The 24,825-nt window shown below is 42.6% G+C and overlaps 1 long non-coding RNA gene across 1 annotated transcript in view; it reads right to left on the reverse strand.

Moving 5' to 3' along the window:
• The window catches only part of LOC134568685 (uncharacterized), a 34,222-nt gene that overhangs the window by 515 nt on the left and 8,882 nt on the right, over positions 1-24,825 (reverse strand). Inside the window, exon 2 of the long non-coding RNA XR_010084054.1 lies at positions 9,224-9,315. This is a non-coding gene — a long non-coding RNA (uncharacterized LOC134568685). The remainder of the gene's footprint in view (positions 1-9,223; positions 9,316-24,825) is intronic.

The raw sequence follows: 24,825 nt of genomic DNA on the forward strand, positions 1-24,825 counted from the left end.
CCTTTCTATGTGGTTAGATGTGAGATTACTTAATTAATGTTCGGCTCTATTGGACCGGCCATAAATCAGGAGGGACCTGCTTATGGAAGAGGAGAGAGACAGTCTTTGCACTTATTGGAGGAACCTGGGGACCCTTGGTTTTATTTATTGATTACTTTTGTGATTCCTTCGAGCAATTCATAGAGCCAGAGGCCAAATTAATTATCTCTGAACTAGCTAGTTGAATTCCCAGAATGTGGCCATTCAGAGGCTATTCAATGCTTGAAAACCCAATTAATTCCTGTGAGTTTAATCAAAATTGAAGGCTCCATTTTGCCTCAACCTCTAGTATAGCCAATTCTGAAAAAGAAAATGTTATTTTATCCTTTTTAGGATCAATGCTGAGTTGGCACACTAGCCCTTTGACCTCACCAACATTCTTAAGGAGAAAAAAAATTAACAGAATAAAAAATAAAATAATGTATAATATACACACACACACACACACACACACATATATATATTATGCCTAGCAAGAGAGTATATGGCATCCCTTTGCCTCACAATCTTTTTAACAGGTTCAGATTAAATAGTGGAGAAAGCCAAATACCAATATAAAACATATCATGGTTGTGACAAAAATAGCAACAACAAAAAAATAAATCCGGTATACATAACATGGTATAGATAGCATGGTCCAAAAATATATGATATATATGAAAATACTTCTTCCATAGTGCATTTGGTGGTTGTATCCGCACTTATTAGATGTATACCTATCCTCCCCAATACACAAATATGTCCCATTGAGGCCCCTGCGCTCTGCCGAAGACCTACGCCTATCCCCTGCCCGTACTCCCACATCTGACGCTCCCCTCCAACACTTCTCCAGGGTTGCACCTTTACTGTGGAACACCCTGTCACTTCTCGGTTAGACTTTCACCCAGTCTCCACTCATTCAAAAAAAAAAAAAAAAAAAAAAAAAATCTTTGAAAACACACTTCAGGAAAGCATATCATCTAAACTGTTAGTGGGATTTATTGGGGCAAGAGCAGCAATGTTTCGACCCTTCCAGGTCTTTTTCAAGCTTCTGTCTGAACCTGGTTGAGAGCAGTGATCGTTCGAAGGCTACAGCCCCCCCCCCCCTTACCATTGGGGGAGGCACCTTTGAATCTCTTTAAAATATACACATTTGTGAGTGTTACATAAAATTGTGTGATTGTTATGGTTTTAAGCTATATTACACTATGTCCATCTTTAATATCAATTGGACCCTGGGCAAGTATTTGCTTGGGCCTCCCCTTGGAACCTGCTCTCATGTCCCTCCCCTACCTTCCCCCCCACTCCCAACCCCCAGCTCCCTGGCAAGCAATCAGTGGTGGAACTAATGTAGAATTATTTTTGCGTCTCCCCTCTAGCGCAAGAGTGGAGAAAAGAGGATACCCATCGGTCATACAATTCCCACAATGCTATGCCAGCTGGGGATCTACCATTTGGCCATTCTTGTTGGGTTGTATTTGTGAATTTGAATGTAAGCATGTTTTTGTATAGAGTGTGTGTACTTGTGGTGTGTAGTGTTTTTGCGTTTGTATGTAGTGTTGGCTTTTAAATGCAGGTGTGCTTTTGTGTGTAGTGTTGGTGTTTGTATATCATTTTAGCTTTTTAATATAGGGATGTGTTTGTATGCAACGTTTGTAATTGCATACAGGGTGTGTTTGGATGTAGTGTCTTAAATGCAGATGTACATTTGTGTGTAATATTGGTATGAGTGAAGGGCATGTTTGTATACAGTTTTGTAGTTTGAATTCAGGGGTGTGTTTGTATATAATGATTGTGTTTGCAGCGGTGTGTTTAATTGCCTGGATGCATGCACATACATGCTAACACAGATCTACACTAAACATTGACACGCAGATACACAAACTTTGTGTGTGTGTGCGCACCAGTGTCTGTATCAGATACACACTGGCACATCCACACACAGATACACTGACAGATGTACACACGCAGATACACATGCAGAGGTGTATTTGTGTGCAGTGTTGGCGTTGCAATGCTGGGATGTATGCATTGCCACATACACGCAGATGCACACTTACACAAACACTGAGGACACAAACCCGAACACAGACACATATGCAGTGGTGTATGTGTGTGCAATGTTGGAACGCATGAGTGTATGTGTGTGCAGTGTTAGTGTTGGAATGTAGGGGTGTATATCTATGCAGTGTTAGTGTATGTGTGTGGAGTGGTGGTATTGGAATGCTTGGATGAACACACACAGCCAGATGCACTGACTCAGACCCAGGTGTACACACACACACACCAATTTCATCATATTTTAGCCACCTTTCTGTCTTACCTTTTGAGTACAGAAGGGTGACTTCACTGGCTTCCAGTGGGAGCTGGATGGCCAAGGCTGATGGGAGTCTGACTTTCTCAGTCCCTCTCCTCCTCCTGTGTATGCCTCCTTCACCTCCCCAGCAGCACTGTTACTTGAGAGGAAGTGATCTCACCTCACTTCCTCCCAGCAGACATTAAAAAGGGGCCCAGTTTGGAGCACTCTTAAAGGGCCAGGGGTCCCCGATTACATCATGTGCCGCAGCCCACAGGGTTTGGATGCCAGCGGGGGGGGCACATAAGTAACTGGGCCCAGGGCAGCTACCCTGTTTGCCCCCCTTTAAGACGGCCCTGAATATGTTCTGTTTATTAATTTGTTCTTAGGAACTTATCAGCTGTATCACAAGTGTTCTCGTTTGTATATTGTTATATCTATACAAGACCCCTATCTGGGAGGTGATCTGTGGGAAGCGGAATACAACTTTGAGATTAGAAAGTTTGCTTTCCACTTTTATTTTAAGTAATGCAGGTTTTGGTTTTAAACATCTATAATCATAATACAGTGAGGACTATGTCCACCACAAATCATGCATGGATACCGGGTCTACCCACAGCCAGTAAGTAATGAAATGAAATATCCAGCAAAATTCTCCAAGTGATCCATTATGGTGTCATAAATAACGTTTCTGCCATACCGGCTTTTATCAAACCTTTTTGCATGGATGATATCACTACTGTGCAATATGGACTGTAAAGCATAATCAACATGGTGAACTAATCAGCAGAGCATACATTTTTTTTTTTTTTGCTCCACTATATGAAATATGTTTGAAATACACCAGACTTGTCAAAGTGGACCATAAAATCCAGGCTGGAACATCCTTTTAATAAGCCGTAAACCTCGGATTACACAGCTATCGTTTATGATTCTTTTAATATTCCCTGAGGGACAGGTATGAAGAGGTAAGAAGCTCTCCGGAAGTCATGCTATTCCTGCCTTTTTTGAATTTTGTGTTTATTTTTTACAGTTCTGTCAATACACTTTGCTTTCACTGCTGAAAAGAAAAACAAGGTTCCATTTCTCCAACATGTTGCATTCAAAATTCTCAGCCAAAATAGGCATTTTAAGATTCATAAAAGCAAACCATTAGGGCACAAAGTTTGGAAAAAAAAAATTGTTATTCGGATTTAATTTTTTCTTCACAAACCAACAGGATTTTGTTAAAGGGACACTATAGTCACCAGAACAACTACACCTTTTTGCATTTGTTCTGGTAAGTAGAATCATTCCTTTCAGGCTTTTTGCTGTAAACACTGTCTTTTCAGAGACATTACATTAAATTATAGCCTAGTGATAACTCCACTGGACACTCCACAGATGGCTGCTAGATAGGTTTCCTGGGGCAGAGTAAGCAGCACTGCCATTCAGTATCTCCTCCCTCTGCAAGCAGACATTGAACTTTCCTCATAGAGGTTCATTGACTCAATTCATCTCTATGAGGAGATGCTGATTGGCCAAGGCTGTGTTTGAATCTCTGCCCCTGATCTGCCTCCGTGTCAGTCCTATGGAGAAGCATTGTGATTGGATCAGGCCACCACTTCTGATGTCAGCAGACAAAGGCAGTTCATAGGCAGAGGCAGCACCTTCAGATTTTTACTATATTTAGGGACGTAAGAGGGGGCCTAGATGGTGGCTTTAACACTATAAGGTCAGGTATACATGTTTGTGTTTCTGACCCTATAGTGCTCCATTGAAGCATAACAAAGTTATTCATCTTTGTGATCTCCGTTAAAAATGACATCTCTGAAAGAAGCATAAGCACTCCTACCCCCATGGCTATTTCAGCTCATTGGCTAAAAGGAAGGAAGCCGAGTGACAACTGTGTTTCAGGGTAAAACCCTTGGGAAATGGTTTAACCCCTGAAGGTGAGACAGTGCCTGGACACTCCTTCCCCCATTAAGAACGTCAGTGAGACGATGTTGCAATGTGAGAGAGTGTTCCTTTTACTATACATTAAGTGACATCAATCATTTTGATAAAGACCATTAAAGTAACACTATAGGGTCAGGAACACAACATGTATTCCTGACCCTGTAGTGTTAAAAACACCATCTAGCCCCCTGACCTTCCTTGCCTCCCTAAATATAGCACAATCTTACCTTTACTCACGTCTGCTGCTGATGGATCTGCTCCTGATCTGCCTGCTTGGATGATGACATCAGAAGTGATTCTCTGAGCCAATCACAATGCTTTCACATAGGATTGGCTGAGACTGTCAAGGAGGCAGATCAGGGACAGAGCCAGCACAAGCTAAGCACAGCCCTGGCCAATCAGCATCTCATCATAGATTAATTGAATCAATGCATCTCTATGAGGAAAGTTCAGTGTCTCCATGCAGAGGGTGCAGCACTGCCCCAGGATGCACCTCTACCAGCCATTTGAGAAGGAGCCAGTGGCGGTATCCCTAGGCAGTAATGAAAACACTGCATTTTCTCCTAAAAGCAGAGTGTTTGCTGCAAAAAGCTTGAAATTAACGATTCTACTCAGCAGAACAAATCAATAAAATAAGTTCTGGTGACTATATTGTCCCTTTAAACACATTGGTCCTTGAATCAGCAATGAAAATTTAATGGCTTCACTGCAAGGACAAACCTACCAACTGTGTTGATTTTGAGACCTATCCTGGGTAGGCTTATGTATTACCACAGATAGGACAGCACTAATTGCCTGTGTGTGCCAGCTCCCATGCCATTTTCACATAAACAAATGTCTAGAGGTATTTTCTATGGAACATTCCTAAATGGCCCCTACAGACCAATTCGGTGAATGAAAGATCGATAAGTGAATTATTCTCAATTCCATTTCATTGTCCATGGTAACCTGCTTCTTCACTGAATGCTTGTGACATCCTATCCTTATTGCATGGACACCTATGCATTAGGGGATTTGCCAGAGATACTGTAAGCTTTCTATTAGATTGTGCACACAATACATTATTGATCATCATCCACGTATAATACATGCCATTTGTGGCAGATATTCAATTTCAACTGTTAATGTGTATCTGTCAAGAAGTATTCCGCATCCATTTGATAAGAATGCTGGCAATAAGTATTAATCACGGACAAACAGTGACTGCATTATCCATTATAAACTGTATATTACCGTGGAAATAAATATTAAAAAATATCAATAATCAACCTCTCTGATATAGTTATTAGAGAATGAGTGCTTATGCATATGAAGCACAGAGCGGCACTCCTATCTACATTAGAAGAAAAGCCGTATTTATAATATACATGTGGTCCTCCCTTTACGACCTACCTGTTTTCTACGGCTTGCACTTACGACCAGCTCTCTAGCGTGGGGATTCAGGGTATTCCCCACGTTAGAGAGCTGATCTATGTTCAGGGAATTTATCCTGAACATAGATTAGAGGGATTCCCTGCTCTGGTGCATATATCTACGTTTGGGTTAATTTTTCCGTACAAAGGCAAGCGCAGCAGAGCAGGGAATCCCTCTAATCTATGTTCGGGAAAATTTCCCGAAACATAAAACAATTAGTTTTACAACCGGGTCGTAAGAACATAAACTGGTCGGTAAGTGGGGATTATCTGTATAGAGCAGGAAACATGTCTAATATAGAAAGCAGGTGTTTACCTTTAATATACAGAAGATATCAAAGCTATAAAAAAAAAATAAAAATAAAAAAAAAAGTGATTTGGGACCACCTGGGAAGCTACGGCTCATATAAGTATTTTTTGCTGTATATTTGTTTTTTGTAGAGCTATATATAACGATTATATGAGTATTCTATACAGACCAATGTATAGAATGTATGTGAAAAGGTATTCAAAATGTGTGTTATTTGCACCATCAGTGAACTCCCCTATTGAAAGAGCTGGAAGTAAACTCAGGGTGAAGCAAGATGGCACTGTGGTAGTGGCACACATTACGTAGTAAAAGTGGTAGAGGTTACTGTAGATTACCCCACCTGCACTGTGCTGATGTTATGGCTTTACATGGCAATTTCGTTTCAAATATTAATTTTTACACCGAGTTGCGTGGCAGCTCTCTGCACTGGAAGAAGACCACATCAAGAGGGACATATTACTGGCATTTATAAAATGCCAACATATTCTGCAGCACTGTACAATTGTGAAAAAGACAATACAATGTAAACAGACCAATACAAAAAGATATAGGGCCCTGCCCGTGAGCTTCAATCTAAAGGGGTAAGTGGGCAGAGGAAACTAGAAGTAGCAGTGGAATTTGGAGGTAATGGCAGACAGAATTAATAGCATAATTGCAGTAACTGGTAACATGCTAAGGGAATGAGGAGGTAAGTGACTAATTTCAAACAGCTGGAAGAGCATGCTATGATTTAAGAGGTTAAAGCCAAGGGAGCAATAGCCCAAAACATTGTAATCTAGTAAACTTTAAAAATTAATCTATATTTTTCCCACGCCATTCTGTCGTCCAGTACACTATTCCATTCATTCTCTGGTAATCAATGTGAGCAATACAGTTTAGTGCAGCTACCCGTGGATCAAGAGTACAAATAGACATTATAGGACATGTGGAAGGTGGAACTTTGTGGACTTGAGTTTATGTTAGTGTAACTACGCTATTCGTTCCTAAGTTATGGAGTAACGATCGGAGAGTGTGGAACCATGGAAAATGGGTCTCCAATCGAAACACATGATAATTATGGGGTTTGTATGTGTGGCTTATGTAGAGCAGAGTATCTGTTCAGACAGTGTATAATACAGTTTATGTATGTGTGTGATTATGTATGTGTACTTTATCCCACATTAAAAAAAAACATTTATACACAAAACTATCCATCTAAAAAGGAAAAAGCTAATTTAGTAAAATAAAAAAAATATTCAGATATCTAAATACGGAGCATGCATTAAAATGTAGCAAAAGAATGTAAGAAAATAACTTTGTTTTAAAATCTGTTACATGTTATTGTAGGCATGATTGGCAGCTATAGAGTTAACAGTGCGTGAACCTTACTGAAACCTGCACCTGGCTACACAATGACTGCAATGTCAGAGGTCAAGCCCAGGCATTAAAACATAGAATAAACAGGCTTTTCTTTGGCAGACAGAAACCCCATAGGGTGTTACCTTATTCCATGCCTAGCCCTTCTCTCACTATGTGCAAGTGGTTAACTCTTTGAGTGGGAAAAAAAGGTTATGCTGCCAAACATTTGTTTTTCAACAAAATAAAACAAAATTATAAGATTTTGTCAAGCTTACCAAATCATAAGATAAAGCCCATTCCCCTTTCTAACAAGATTCATTTAAGAGAAAAAAAAAATTCTACAGGAATATTTCTCTTCCAGTAATATCTATATCTATATATATATATATATATATCTATATATCTATATCTATATCTATATATCTATATATCTATATCTATATATCTATATATCTATATATCTATCTATATATATCTATCTATCTATATATATCTATCTATCTATATCTATCTATATATATCTATCTATCTATATCTATCTATATATATCTATCTATATATATATCTATCTATATATATATCTATCTATATATAGATATATATATATATATATATGTGCATTTACCTTTAAAAATAGTTTGTGTTTTAAATGGTACAGAATATCGGTAAATTATTGGCTATCGGCCTGAAAGTTCATAGATATCGGTACAAACAAGTTTGTCCAACTAATAATTTACAGTTTTAATACTTTGGATTTTAAACAATAAGATTTTTTTTAAACCTTGTTTTGCCATTTTTCTTAAATACAAAAAAGGTATTTTTTGTAAATAATAAGGTATTCACTAAAGCGAGAATCCAAAGGGAGGTTCTAAGTGAATTTCAAATTAAGACTAAAACAGCCAAATTGCATAAATTCTCAGCTATGATTACAGTTCAGCTACCCTGGTCTTAAGTTTGGAATTCAATAGCCCAGAATAAATAACCCTGTAACTTAAATCTGTTCTTTTTACATATTTTGCCAACTATCCCTTTAACAAGTTAAACTACATATTGTTCTATTAAATCCCATACAATATGTGGCTTTGAGAATATCAGGAAATAGGAGGGAAAGCCAATTGTAACCTGAAATAACCTCTTTATGACAGCACGATTACAGTGTTATATAGTTGCTAGTAAAACCTTACACAGCTCTTTAAAATACATTCCAAATAAAACGCTTTGAGGAACTGGATAGGTTCATTTTACTGCTGTGTGGCAAACACAGCTGCCAATTTCTGTCCTAAAAATTCAAACATTTTGCCTAAGGGGGTATGCACTTATTTGTTTTACTCCAAATGTCCCAGGAAACAAACGGATGTAGGACAGACAGACAAGAACAGAATGAGACCGACGTGGGACAGGGACAAGTAAATAACAGTGCTACAAAGAGAATGGAGCCCCCAGTTCAGAACACTTTTTTTAGCTGAACTTTTTTTTTTTTAATGTAATTGAAGATGAAACTAAGCAGATTGTGGTTTGTTATGTCCTGGTCTATATCTACACCGACCGAATATCACAAGAGACTGTCATAACATTTTACTAATAATTTGTTGATTCTTTAAAGAAACATTTATCTATTGCTTTTAAATGCAGTAAAAAAAAAAAGTCATAGATGTCAAGTTTTGCACCAAGGGTCCTTTAAATGAGCCTGGAGATTTGGAATAAGCGACTTAGAAATAGGTCCACACAGGATTTGGCAGGGTTAGAAAGTATAAAATCTAAGGTCAGAGAAAAGTTCAGTATAAGTGTGTGTTTAAAGGAACACTTCAATGCAAAAATACTGATATTCGGTTAGAACTTTTGAATTAACCTTTAACCCTCCAAATGTCAAATCTTCCTCCATAAATAAATAGAAAAAAATAGTTATATTACCTTTTTACCCAGTGGCAACCCTTCTCTTATCAATGCTTTGCTCAACCCAATAAAATGCTTCTCATAGAGAAGCATTTCACTTCCACTTGAACCTGGAAGAAAGGAGACTTTTAGACTCATTCTTCACCGCCAACGCATTTTTGTTATATTATGCACACATACTCACATTTATATACTACACATTCATATTTACAAAAACCTTATAATCCTATATACGCACAGCCACAAACTACTGCCACAAAAGGCTGTTGTAGTTCCATTTGTGATAAGAGCACTCGGGGCTGTGACCCCCAACTTTGGAGAGTGGCTTCAACAGATTCCCGGTGGGACATCCAAGATCGCTGTCCAGAAAAATGCAATTCTAGGAACAGAGATACCGTGCAAACCCCTCAGAATGTCAGACCAAGGTCTCTATAGCACCCAGGAGGGGTGAAAAAAAAAAATTATATATATATATATATATATATATATATATATTTCTTTATCTTGAAAGGGAACTGGAATGAAACCTCATCCCTGGGGTCCAGTGGTTTATTTCTAGGATTAGTCTTCATACTGACTTCCTGTATCCTTTCTGCTCTATACTGTTGCTGGTGTGACATCATATCCCACCTCCAGCAGCAGTACAGAACCTGCTTGCAAATCCACATACAACGGTCATAGAACAGGCACCCCGCATCCCCACTAAAATGCGCTATGTGCAACCCTTGCGGCCTGTCACCCGGGGAAAAACCTGCTTCTATGCTTTTTAAGGATAGACCAGAAGTGTACTGTGTGTTTGTGGACTTTCTGGTTTTCCTTTTTTCTTCACTATTCAAAGTGCACTTATAAAGATGCAAATGTATGTAATTTTTTTTAAAGACATTTTTTTATTTAAGTTTAATGGCACATTAAGTACGGTTTGTTCTTACCAGTGATGACAGATTAATTCAAACCTTTTGCCTCTAAACGGGGTCAATCATGTTTGAACCTATCCGCATTGTGATGCTAAAAGCATGTAACACTCAATAGATCCGACACTTGTGGTCAATCATACAGAGTGGAACGATATTGTTCATTGTCTAAAAGCCATACCTCCGTTATGTACACTCTTTAAACATCTGATTGGACCATTGGAAATAATTGCAAAATCTTTGCTGTCCTGTCGGACGGTGTCATGTCATAAGAGCAGTGTTTCTAGTTAGACAACCTTATTGAGTAGATGCTACTTGGGTCAGAAGTGTTGAATGGCATTTTACTAATTTTCTATAGACTTCACAATGAGCATTTATGAGCATTGACCTTACAATCTCAAGGATTGAATGTACTGTATTTTTCTATGTATAAGACTTTCAAAAAAAAAAAATTTGTCTAAAATTGGAGGTCGTCTTCTACATGGAATGTCACCGCAGGGGTTAAAAAAAACAAAAAAAAAAAAAAAAAAAAAACACGTGCATGGGGCTGAAGCCAAGATTATGCCTGTTGCACCTCAGTGTGCCACACACATACCTGGCCTCCCTTCCGCTGATCCACTTCTGAACCCTGTGGCAAGTAGGAAGAGGTCCCTATATGCGTCAGAGCTGCAGCAGACATCAGCACTTACCACAAACTGAGCACCAGAGACATGCCACACCATAAAAGGGGCAGCCATATTAAGGTTTGTTCCACCTAAGGTAGGCCTTGCTTTCTGATTTATATTAATGAGGGAGGAAATGGGGATCAGGGAGCAGAGGGAATACTACTGTGATATCCCAGCATGCACTATAGAGCCATTAACTTTACAGAGTACTGTAGCAGAGGGGAGTCATGAGAATCAGAAGTGTGTTCTCCTAAGAAGTCACCTCTAAAATATTTTTTCTTAATTTTGGGCTCAAAAAAATAGGGGTTGTCTTATACATGGGTGGCGTCTGCTACACTGAAAAATACAGGTAATAACCAATTCCATGCTACATACCATGGGTTAGCAATGCTGCCCCAAGGCCAGTTTCCTCAAATATACACACATGACTATCCTGGAGTATAATTGAATGGATTTTAGATGATAAATGCTGGAAGAGGGTGTGTGTACAAGTGCTGCTTGTGACGTTGCACCTTTGTGGGGAATCTGCTTTATGTATTGCATTTGTGAGGGTAGGCTAGTTCTGGTGTTGCTGGTTTCAGTAGATACTGCTTGTGGGGCTGTGGAGGGAAATAATACTTTTAAGGTTGCATGTGTGGGGGTGAGGCTGTTGTGGGGAAGTGTCTGTGCGTTTTATGTGTATGGCTGTAGACCATGGCTGTAGTGTGTAGGTTATGGAGCATGAATGTGCTGGAGGGAATATGGGGGAAAAGTTCAGTAGGATACATTTGGGCAATATGGGGTATAATGTGTTTGGGAATAAAACTTGGGCAGCAGAGCTTATGTAGGGATATTTTGGCTGTATTGTAAGAAGTAAGAAGAGGGGATAATGATTGCATTGTGAATGCTCTTATGTTTGTTGAGGGGGAGAAATCTACCAGTGTGGGGATAGTGTAAATACTAGGGGGGGCGGGATCTATAGTAGGGGGATAGAAGCTGTAAAGGTGGATAGGGACTGTAGTGAGCGATAGCTGCAGTAGTGGGGACAATGGCTAAAGTGGGAGGTGGATAGCTACAGTGGATGGGGATAGCGGCTACAATGATGGGGTAGCGACTACATTGAGGGAATAGTGGCAATAGTTAAGGTATAGGAGCTGTAGTGAGGGACAGAGGCAGTGGTGAGTGCAGAATAGTACTGTAGTAGGGGGATAATGGCTATAGTGGTCCCAATAGTGGGGGTAGTGACTAGTGTGGTATATGGGTGATAATGGGGGTAAATGGTGATAAAGGCTGAGGGGCTGTATTGGGGGAAGCAAAAAATAAATAAATAAATAAAAAGTGTATTTCCCCCCTCCCTGATAGCTGGTGGCAGGCGGGAGATGTTGCAGACACCGCTTTTCGGCAGTCCAGAGATGTGTATCAGAGCACTGCCATAATAACTAGTGACAATGCCTGATACAATAGATCAGGGCAAGAGGGTTAGATCGAGTAGGGGCATGAAGAGTAGAGTGGGCTGGCTAGTGAGGGAGATCTTTAATCCCCCTCCACCAGTCGTCACGCCACTCCCTTGCCTGCCGTTCTGAGGCCGTGGCACAGTCCACCACTTTCAAAAGCAATGCATGCTGTATGCAGCATACTTGTCCATTTTTGTCATTCCCTGAGAAGGTTACACAGAATACTTTGGCTTGTGTGTTAAATAGCCAATTGAGTGTCTCAGAAGTTCATGTTATGGCAGCCAATAGTCATGGTGATTATTGTGTTTTAATTCACTCCAATTCATTTTACTCCTGCCATGGTGGTTCATTCATACAGAGTTTTTATAACTTAAAATAGGAATGCATTATTTTTTTCAGAATCCCATTTTCCTCAACAATGCACATTATATTTTTTTTTCTAGGCTCCAAAATAAACAAATTAGTCCAGCGCTTTGCTATGACAAATGAATTGTCAATTCAGTTGTCCACACACAAATATATCCCATTTGTTAATATTTGAGTTGCTTAAAAAGAAATAAATTCTTGTGATAGGGATAAAAACAATCAATGCCCCCCCCCTTTTTTTTTTTTTTTTTTACTAGGCCATCACTGCCCATAAAGTACAGTAGCAGAGTACACCCAATTCCTTTGAAGTACGTTTTCAAATAAATTGGAAGGTCATATTCTTTTGGTGATGAGGTATCCTTACATTTTGCCAAATTAAAATAGTAGTAAAATAATGCTTGACACCATCAAGCTCTATGACCAGGGCCGGATTAAGAACCCAGTGGGCCTGGTGCTGATAATTATGATGGGCCTAATTACAAAATCATATTGACCAAAAACACTAAAACAGTCCTACCTCCTAAGCGTCATGTATCTGATGGAGATGATGCTGTAGGGAAACTCATAGGATGCAACTATGAGAAAACACATACCCTTTGCTAATCTCATGCTTTCATCTTTCAAGTAAACCCATACCCCCTAACAGCAGTGTCCAGTAAAGCAGGAAGTCTATGGATGCGGTAAAAGGGTGGGCTACTGACACAAATCACATAACCAGAACGTCCGAAAGGGCGAACATACACAAAAAGGGGGAATGTCTGTGTCCCTATGTCTCCCAGTCCCTTAGTGTTTGTGTCCTCATGTCTCCCAGTGTCCCCATGTCACTAGGGGACATTGAGAGACATTGGGACACTGGGAGACATGGGGACACAGATACTAGGGAACACTGGGAGACCTGGGAAATCTGAGACTCTTGGGGACACTGGGTGACAGACACGAGGGGACACAGGGAGACATGGGGCACTGAAATACTGTGATATATAGGGGACACTGGAGACTTGATAAAAACCTGGGTACAGGTCAAAATGTTGTGGTGTCCAATAAACCTGCTTAAAGCTATCACAGTGAGTGCCTGAGATTTTTTTCTTTTATACTAGGGGACACTGAGACACTACGGGCACAGAGACACTACGGGCACAGAGACACTACGGGCACAGAGACACTACGGGCACAGAGACACTACGGGCACAGAGACACTACGGGCACAGAGACACTACGGGCACAGAGACACTACGGGCACAGAGACACTACGGGCACAGAGACACTACGGGCACAGAGACACTACGGGCACAGAGACACTACGGGCACAGAGACACTACGGGCACAGAGACACTACGGGCACAGAGACACTACGGGCACAGAGACACTACGGGCACTGAGAGACATGGGGCACTGAGACACTGATACATAGGGGACACTGATACATAGGGGACATTGGAGACTTGATAAAGACCTGGGTACAGGTCGAAACGTTGCGGTGTCCAATAAACCTGCCTAAATCTATCACATTGAGTGCCTGAGATTTTTTCTTTTATACTAGGGGACACTGAGACACTAGGAGACATGGGGACACAGAGACATTGGGAGACTAGGGGACTTTGGGAGTCTAGGGAACACTGAGACACTAGGGACACTGGCACACTACAGACACCAGGGACACATGGCGATACTGAGATACTAGGGACACTGGCTGGGAGACATGGGAACACTGCCATGTCTCCTATGTCTCAGTCGCCCAGTGTCCCCATGTCTCCCTGTGTCTCCATGCCTCTCAGTGTCCCCATGTCGCCCAGTGTCCCCTAGTGTTTGTATCCCCATGTCTCCCAGTGTCCCTTAGAGTCTGTGTCCTCATGTCTCCATGTGTCCTGATGTCACTAGGACACTAGGGGACACTTAGAGACATGGGGACACTGGGAGACATGGGGACACTGAGACACTAGGGACAGTGGCTGGGAGACATGGGGACACAGACTAGGGGCCACTGGGAGACATGGGGCCACTGTGTCCCTAGTGTCTCAGGGTCATGGGCATCCCAATGGGGGGGTAAAGGGGGTACTTGGCCCCCCCGGATTTTTCAGCTTGTGCTGCTATTTTTCGTTTTAGTGTGAGAATACAGTGCAATACCAGCGCTGGCCAGTAGGTGGCGCTGTGAATGGAGAAAGGCAGGAAGCTACAGCTTATCCCTGCCTCTCTCTCATGACTGAAACCGCAGGGGAGCAGCACAGAGGCAGCCTACAGAGCAGGTAAGTGAGGGATGGGGGGTGGGGGAGACCGCATAGAGGAAGGTAAAGTAGAAGGAGCAGAAAGGTTCTGCAAGGGGCAGGAGGGGCCAGCAAGGAATAGAAAGGGGCAGCAAGAAGCAGGAAGGGGTCGAAAGGTTTTCAAGGAACAGGAGGGTAAAGTAGAAGGAGCAGCAAGGAGCAGGAGGGGTCAGCAAGGAGCAGAAAGGGTCTGCAAGAGGCAGGAGGGGTCAGCAAGGAAGCAGGAAGGGGTAGGGACGGTCTGCAAGGAGTAGGAAGGGTCTGCATGGAGCAAGAGGGGTCAGCAAGGAGCAGGAAGGGGCAGCAAGGAGCAGGAAGGGGCAGCAAGGAGCAGGAAGGGACAGCAAGGAGCAGGAAGGGACAGCAAGGAGCAGGAAGGGGCAGCAAGGAGCAGGAAGGGGCAGCAAGGAGCAGGAAGGGGCAGCAAGGAGCAGGAAGGGGCAGCAAGGAGTAGGAAGAGGCAGCAAGGAGTAGGAAGAGGGAGCAGGGAGGGTCTGCAAGGAGCAGGAAGGGGCAGCAAGGAGCAGGAAGGGGCAGGAAGAATCAGAAGGAACAGAAAGGATCAGCAAGGGGCTGCAAGAAGCTGGAAGGGGCAGAAAGAAGCAGGAAGGGCAGTAAGAAGCAGGAAGGGTATGCAAGAAGCAGGAAGGGCCATCAAGAAGCAGGAAGGGCCATCAAGGAGCAGAAAGGGATCAGAAAGAGAGCAGAAGGGCGCAAAATAAGCAGAAAGTAGCAGAAAGGTAAAGGAGCAGAAGGAGCCTCAGAAGGCAAAGAAGACTGTGTCAAATGAAGGAGAAGAAAATGAGATTGGAGCACTTCATTCTGGACACCACATCATTAGGCGTTGGTACCTGGGCCTGGCAGGGAAACTTTGGACCTTCTCATCTCCCCAGGTAAAAACAAACAATATCAGTTTTAATGTGTTCACTTTTATTTACTGAGTGTCAGGAAACACAGAGGGCCGCTGGGTAGGGGTGCCGCTGATTGGCTAGATGGGTCAGCTAGCACTCTAAGCCAATCAGTAGCTCCCCATTCATAAAAACGTAAAACATTTTTATGAATCGGGAACTAGCGATTGGCTTAGTGGGTCAGCTGACCACTCTAGCCAATCTGCAGCACCCATGCCTGACGTCAATCTGCACTTCCTGACACTCTGTTTCAGAAGTTGAATACCACTGAGCGACCTGGAGATCTGGAGCTAAAGGAAGCCTTTGGGGGTAAACCATTTGAGAGCGGTTTAACCCCTTCAAAGAAAGAGCACCCAGGGGCCTCCTTGCATCACATCATTTTCATTTAGATAAAGTTGTTATGGTGACCAGAATGTTCCTGTAATTTGATGAAAGGAACACTATAGTGTAAGGAATACAAACATATATTCCTGACACCATAGTTGTGAAAACGCTATTCACCCTGGCTTTATGTGAAAATGACTATGCTCCTTCCCTTTCATGACACTGTCAAAAAGGGGCCAAGCATGGATGTCATTACAATTATGTCCCCCCCCCCCCCCGGAAAAATTCCTGCGGACGTCCATGCTCAGGGTCCCCATGTTACCCAGTGTCCCAATGTCTCAGCGTCCCCATGTCTCGGAGCTGCTGTCTGGACTCTCTGTGCAGAACTGGTCCCCGCGGATCAGTGAGTAGAGAGATGCAGGGATGGAGATGCCGTAACTTCTTATCACTGCCTCTCTCCACACAAACAGCGACCCCTACTGGCCGGCGCTGGTATTGCAGAATAAACTATGTTTATACTGAGACAGACATTTGTATTGCCGGTATTACTGCAATACCGGCACTGGCTAGGCAGCCTCAAATACCTGAGAAATACTTCTGAGAAATACCTGGCAACCCTAAGAAATACATGAGAAATACCTGGCAACCCTAAGAGTAGTGTGTAAAAAAAAAAAAAAAAAAAAAAGTAAAAAAAAAAATTTTTTTTTTTTTTTTTTTTAAAACCAATGGGCCTATTCCATGGGCCTGGGCCTGGAGCTGCAGCTCCATCAGCCCCTATGTTAATCCGGCCCTGTCTATGACCAGAACTCCTCCTGTCCTGTTCACTGTAACACTGCAGCTCAGGTGAAATTCTCATTTTTTCCCTGTTAACAGGGTCAGAGCCAATTGACTGGCTGAAATAGCTCAGCATATTCCAATTGCTCCTCTGATATTCTATGGCAGCGAATCACAGGTTTTATCAAGAGGCAGGGCTATAATATGAATGCAAACGACTACTGTGACTATTTCTTTATATGCCTTTACTACATAATGCAAGCTTCACATTCCAAACTGGAAAAGGCGCACAGCTGCTAGTTATAACTCCTCACTTGGGGTACAGTGATGAGGGGGCAATGCAACAATCCAGCATTAGTTTTTAAAGAGGACAATGGGTTACCCTACTCAATATTTTTCTATTGGCTTACATTAGTCTCAGCTTATCGGATAGAGAAGCAGATTGGACCTACTCCTATGGTTTGGGAAGGAAGGACGCTTGATGTTATTGATCTCCAAACATGGGCGTAGGAACCAAAAAAAATCTGGAGGGGGGATAGCATTTTTACTCGCCGGGTGTATTCTTATTCCGTAAACTAGGAGTTGTTTATCCCATTGTACAGCGCTACGGAATTTGCAGTCGCTATATAAATGATTAAATAACATTAAAGGTTCACTACAGGGAAGGGGTTTTACTTGCCCGGATACAGCGCCAGGATCCTCCTGATTAGAACCACCCCTACCCCTCCCATGAATATTAGAACCACCCCTACCCCTTCCATGCACAAACGAACCCCACCTACCCCTTCCACGCATATTAACCCCCTACCCCTTCCATGCATATTAGTACCCCCCTAACCCCTTCCATGCATATTAGTACCCCCTAACCCCTTCCATGAATATTAGCACCCCCTGACCCCTTCCATGCATATTAGTTCCCCCTAACCCCTTCCATGCATATTAGAACCCACCCTACCCTTTCCATGCATATTAGAACCCACCCTACCCTTTCCATGCATAGTAGAACCCACCCTACCCCTTCCATGCATATTAGTACTCCCCTAACCCCTTCCGATAATTTTTCTACCTCCCCCCTCCCATATTAGTAGCCCCTGTAAACCCTTCCAATTATTTTTCTGCCATGTTAACTAACGCCAGTGCTGGAGTGCCGCCGTGTTTACATTAAAAGGCCTGCAGGGACAGGCTATAGACACCAGAACCACTACATTAAGCTGCAGTGCTTCTGGGGACTATAGTGTTTCTTTAATGTGAGGTAAATTAGAGATTAGTACCACGAATAATATGCTAGATTGCCTACTTACAACCAGATGAGGATGATGATGGGCTCTAGCTGCAGTCTGGCTTCACTGGTCTGGTGTAGAACAGGCTCTCTGGAGGCTGTTTGTAACTGTGGTTACAAAAATTAATGTTCTGGGAGAACGGGAAGCAGCTCCATTTTTTGGGCACCCTTTACACAGCTCAAGGTCTGGGTCCCAGGGTCCACCTTCATGTTCCACCAATGAGTTTGTTCACAGGGGATGGAGTGTGTGATGGATGTCAATCTCCCCCCCTCCTCACTCTTTTCTCCCCCTCCCTCCCCCCCTCCCTCGTCACTCTTTTTTCTCCCCCTCCCTCGTCACTCTTTTTTCTCCCCCTCCCTCGTCACTCTTTTTTCTCCCCCTCCCTCGTCACTCTTTTTTCTCCCCCTCCCTCGTCACTCTTTTTTCTCCCCCTCCCTCGTCACTCTTTTTTCTCCCCCTCCCTCGTCACTCTTTTTTCTCCCCCTCCCTCGTCACTCTTTTTTCTCCCCTCCCTCGTCACTCTTTTTTCTCCCCCTCCCTCGTCACTCTTTTTCTCCCCCTCCCTCGTCACTCTTTTTCTCCCCCTCCCTCGTCACTCTTTTTTCTCCCCCTCCCTCGTCACTCTTTTTTCTCCCCCTCCCTCGTCACTCTTTTTTCTCCCCCTCCCTCGTCACTCTTTTTTCTCCCCCTCCCTCGTCACTCTTTTTTCTCCCCCTCCCTCGTCACTCTTTTTTCTCCCCCTCCCTCGTCACTCTTTTTTCTCCCCCTCCCTCGTCACTCTTTTTTCTCCCCCTCCCTCGTCACTCTTTTTTCTCCCCCTCCCTCGTCACTCTTTTTTCTCCCCCTCCCTCGTCACTCTTTTTTCTCCCCCTCCCTCGTCACTCTTTTTTCTCCCCCTCCCTCGTCACTCTTTTTTCTCCCCCTCCCTCGTCACTCTTTTTTCTCCCCCTCCCTCGTCACTCTTTTTTCTCCCCCTCCCTCGTCACTCTTTTTTCTCCCCCTCCCTCGTCACTCTTTTTTCTCCCCCTCCCTCGTCACTCTTTTTTCTCCCCCTCCCTCGTCACTCTTTTTTCTCCCCCTCCCTCGTCACTCTTTTTTCTCCCCCTCCCTCGTCACTCTTTTTTCTCCCCCTCCCTCGTCACTCTTTTTTCTCCCCCTCCCTCGTCACTCTTTTTTCTCCCCCTCCCTCGTCACTCTTTTTTCTCCCCCTCCCTCGTCACTCTTTTTTCTCCCCCTCCCTCGTCACTCTTTTTTCTCCCCCTCCCTCGTCACTCTTTTTTCTCCCCCTCCCTCGTCACTCTTTTTTCTCCCCCTCCCTCGTCACTCTTTTTTCTCCCCCTCCCTCGTCACTCTTTTTTCTCCCCCTCCCTCCCTCCCTCCCTCCCTCGTCACTCTTTTTTCTCCCCCTCCCTCGTCACTCTTTTTTCTCCCCCTCCCTCGTCACTCTTTTTTCTCCCCCTCCCTCCCTCCCTCGTCACTCTTTTTTCTCCCCCTCCCTCCCTCCCTCGTCACTCTTTTTTCTCCCCCTCCCTCCCTCCCTCGTCACTCTTTTTTCTCCCCCTCCCTCCCTCCCTCGTCACTCTTTTTTCTCCCCCTCCCTCCCTCCCTCGTCACTCTTTTTTCTCCCCCTCCCTCCCTCCCTCGTCACTCTTTTTTCTCCCCCTCCCTCCCTCCCTCGTCACTCTTTTTTCTCCCCCTCCCTCCCTCCCTCGTCACTCTTTTTTCTCCCCCTCCCTCCCTCCCTCGTCACTCTTTTTTCTCCCCCTCCCTCCCTCCCTCGTCACTCTTTTTTCTCCCCCTCCCTCCCTCCCTCGTCACTCTTTTTTCTCCCCCTCCCTCCCTCCCTCGTCACTCTTTTTTCTCCCCCTCCCTCCCTCCCTCGTCACTCTTTTTTCTCCCCCTCCCTCCCTCCCTCGTCACTCTTTTTTCTCCCCCTCCCTCCCTCCCTCGTCACTCTTTTTTCTCCCCCTCCCTCCCTCCCTCGTCACTCTTTTTTCTCCCCCTCCCTCCCTCCCTCGTCACTCTTTTTTCTCCCCCTCCCTCCCTCCCTCGTCACTCTTTTTTCTCCCCCTCCCTCCCTCCCTCGTCACTCTTTTTTCTCCCCCTCCCTCCCTCCCTCGTCACTCTTTTTTCTCCCCCTCCCTCCCTCCCTCGTCACTCTTTTTCTCCCCCTCCCTCCCTCCCTCGTCACTCTTTTTTCTCCCCCTCCCTCCCTCCCTCGTCACTCTTTTTTCTCCCCCTCCCTCCCTCGTCACTCTTTTTTCTCCCCCTCCCTCCCTCGTCACTCTTTTTTCTCCCCCTCCCTCCCTCGTCACTCTTTTTTCTCCCCCTCCCTCCCTCGTCACTCTTTTTTCTCCCCCTCCCTCCCTCGTCACTCTTTTTTCTCCCCCTCCCTCCCTCGTCACTCTTTTCTCCCCCCTCCCCTACCTCTGTTGTAGCGTGGCCGAGCCCTGTATGATCCGCGGGTACAGGGAGATTTTGTTTCCTGTACCCGGCTGGACTAACAGGAAGTGCACACTCAGTGTGCACTTCCTGTTAATCCGGCCGGGTACAGGAAACAAAATCTCCCTGTACCCGCGGACCATACAGGGCTCGACCACGCTACAGTGAGGGAGTGACAGGAGGGAGCGTTGAACGCTTCCCTCCTGTCAGCCCCTCTCCTCATGCTGCGCCCGGGCGGTGCGCCCTCATGGACGCACCAGCCCGGGCAAAGCTGCAGCCGCCTGAGGCTCTCTGCAGAGCGCTCGGGCGGCTGCAGCATGAGGGGGGCCGGCGGAGCTGGGGGGGATTTCACCATAACCTGTCCCCCCCGCATGATTTGCTGTGGCGGATGCGTCCTCCCCATCCCCCCGGTTCCTACGCCCATGTCTCCAAAAGAACAAGATATCAATAGACAACCAAATAAGAATAGAAATAAGACACAAAGTGCTCCAAACAGATATGTTGACAGTCAAATTGTTGGCTACATAATCTATATAAAAAGAATAAATACCATCGGCTTACTACATTTAATTTTCCCTTTTGTTTAAGTTAAAAAAAAAAAAAAAAAAAAAAAAAAAAAAAAAAGTTTCTCATTCTTGGGATTATAACAATAAAAACAAAGGGAATATTCACTTAGACGTCTTACAAAGACCTCACTTATTTCCCTCCCCACCATGCTCCACACAAGCCCAATTAGAATTGAACATTCTGTTGATTTAATGCCCTTGAATATGTAATCAGTTGAAGAATAAAGATGTCATTGATATGAGTGCTCCCATCTGAACGAGACACGTGCTTTCATTGGCCGAAGTCATTTCAAACAGAAAGCAACAGCACTTGGAAAGAAAAAGTAATTCTGGTAGATAAAGACAAAGCTTTGTGAGCCAAGGTCAATGTGCTGGCACCACAACACACAGGGCCCACGCAACCATTTTCAGCACATCCCACTTATACATTAAATACCTGCATCGGTTGTCGTGCCATGATGCTCCACCAAGCCTTCCTATAAAGGTTCATGTTTTTCTAGAGGTCTAATGTACATGCTTGTGCTACACTCAAAATCTGAATGTACATCTATGCAAATATTGGTTTTTATTGTACGTAGGATGATTCATATGCATCAGTCCCAAAACCTCCTGGACATACAGTTTTAATTACTTTATTTTCCAAAATCAAGATGCATCTGCCTTTCCTAGATATTGGAATTAAAAGATATGTTTGAGGAGATGAATCAAATTTAATATAATTCACTAGAACATTAACTTAAGTTACAGTCTTTTCTAAATCGCTCTTTCCCCTCATGTACACATATCCATGCTTCCAAAATGCACTTTACTTTTTCCAAGAAAGCAATAAACACCTATGTGCATTGTATTCTGTGAACGATCCAATGGTTGTACAAACAGATGTGTAGAGAAAACAAAATTTTTGTGTTTTAACTTGTACAGTTTCTTATTTTATCCAATTACTCAAACATTAGAGTATCCATGCTGGACCTGATTTAAGACCGTGCTTCCAAAACCAGTGATCAAGACCCACTTATGTTCCAGATTTTAAGGATATCCCCCCGGAGAAAAATTGGGAAAACATCTAAACCAACTGTTGTGTGATCTATATGGCTGGTTTGAGGAGCAGTGTGTTAGGGAGCACTTATTTTTAATTACGCTCAATTATTTTTAAAATGCAGAGAGCTTTTTCCATTTCATACTTCATTAATCATGGTTTTCTGGCAGAATGATAGATCTGAAGATTTTAGTTTAAAAAAAGTTTCATAGAAAAAGAGTTCTGTCATAGTAAAGAGTAATTTTTTCACCATGTGACCTAGAATATGCTTACTAAATATAAATATATATATTTGGGGTCAGGAACAAAAGGCAGAGAGTGCAAAGTTGGTAATGATGTGCCGAAACAGACTAAGGTAGGCCTGTAAATAAATAGGGCCTTTCAGGAGAAATACATTTATGAAGGGAGTGGTGGTTGGGATGAATCAGGCTGTCACGGCTATAGGAGAGGATGGCTTATGTTTAAATAGGCTGGGTAACCCCTCCCACAATTTTCTCTTTTTACAACAACTCTCAGATGTCCCTTACTCTATCGGGTAGCCATCAATGCCTCTTTGGTTGAAGGCACAATTTCGCAAGCAAATCTCTGCAAATATTTAGGAGTTCATGTGTGTTCATCATGAATGATGTGCAATAGAGGATCTCAAAAACACACGGTGTTGTCAAATAAATAGTTCTCCTGACCAAAGATAAGACCGGAGATTAACTGATGAGGATTTTTTGCTTGTATGCTTCCATTTTAAAATACCAAGCATGGTTATATTACATATCATCTTTTATCAGATTGGATTTTACAGTGCTCAGTTATTCCTAGCTGTACAGGGTTAACATTTTATGGATATACAGATTACGAAAAGCTGTATCTGAGACATGTGAAGTAAATACAGAAAAGATGGACGTGATTTGGACACAAATAGAACCGTCCCTCCTAAATAGTGAGGGTTTGGAGCTATGGAAACCGGATTTTTTTATTAAATCAAAATCATGGCTATAATGACATTACATTTTTCACTGATATAAGTGAATTCTGGTCAAATTACACAAATTAGCAGCACATAACGAGTAGGAATGGGTACCACTTCACGGAGTGTTAATCCGGTCTTCATTCTTACACAGGGAATGCAAGGCAGATGCAACTGAAAATAAAGTCTGTTGTATAAAAACGCTCACTAAATAAATGAGGTATAACATTTTCTACAAGGCTAAAAATCACAACTTTAAGCTTTCGTTGGATAACCATTTGTCTTGTGCTGAAGCAAGGCAGGGCAGAGTGAAAAATAAAGCATATAGGACTAAACAGGACTGCTGAGCTAGCAGGAAGAACTCATTTTAATATTTTATGGCCCAGTGAAGAAAAAAATAAAAAATAAAACACTTTATAAATTTTATAGGTGTAATGCACAAAGCACTTCATTAGTCACTCAGCCCTTCCATTGCCACAAGAACATGCGGTGACTCCTCCCATTTAGTGATGTATCCACGCCCTACTTACCATTACAACATGTAATTGCCATTTGTAACTCCTCACGTTATTGTTATACGGCCCCAGTGAAGCGGAAGGTGAGAGCAAAGTATGCTGCAAATTATTGGTAATTTATATGCCAATAAAATGCAAAAATATATACATATATTTAAAAAATATAAAAATTATCTTTTTAAAAGTAGTAGTAATTTATGAATTACTTGTGTGTAAATAGGTAAAATAGTGAGCTGCCAGATTTCATGACCTATTCATGACATATATTCATAAATTAAATCTGCATGCCAATTTATTATTTATTTTGTAACAAACTGCAAAGTGTGCTTTTGTCTTCACTATTAGATACAGTAGCGCTATACTGATTTTAGTAATTGCACATATGAAAATTAAACTGTCATTATTGGAACTTGTTTTTACACATTGTATTTTGTCATGCTGTCATGTGCCTCACAGTTTTAGCGTAACCCTGTCAATATAATATGGGGGGGGGGGGGCGGGGGGGGGAATATCCTCCTGTATATTTGAATACATGAAAGTATATATTTATCAGCCCCGAATTAGGAGCCATTATTAGAATAAATGTGGCTTGTCTCTGGGATGATTGAGCACATTCCCACATAAATGATCTAATTCTTTTATCTTGATAAATAAAACACCTAGGGCTATATTTACTAAAGTAGAACAAGAGTCATTTTTGTACTGTCATAATCAAACATCATTGATTGCTACTACATTTGCTCCATTTAAGTACTTTATCCTAGAATTGCTCCATTATGGCCTGGCGTGTTTCAGAGACAAAGTGTCTGAAAATAATTTCTCCTTTTGGAGATTATATATAATTTGGGCTACATAGCTTATTTTTGTTTAGAGACACAGTTTAGATAGAGCTTTTATCTTAAACAAATAATAGGTTTCTAAAGGCTTGGGGGACATGCACTAAAACACCACAACGTTTATAAAGATCCCTAAATTGTGATGAGAATACAAATTCTTTTAGTGTGTAGTCATTTATTTTTCACTTTTGTATATTAAAATGGTACTTTTTTTCTCAAAAACATTTCATATGTAAATAAAGAGAAAAAAAAATAGCATTAAAAATAACCTTATTTATTAAGGCTAGAAAATTTGTCACACTTCATTTTAATTTCCTTAACATGAAAGGTCACCGTTTATTA

The sequence above is a fragment of the Pelobates fuscus genome, chromosome 7, assembly GCF_036172605.1.
Source record: "Pelobates fuscus isolate aPelFus1 chromosome 7, aPelFus1.pri, whole genome shotgun sequence".
Classification (NCBI taxonomy): domain Eukaryota; kingdom Metazoa; phylum Chordata; class Amphibia; order Anura; family Pelobatidae; genus Pelobates; species Pelobates fuscus.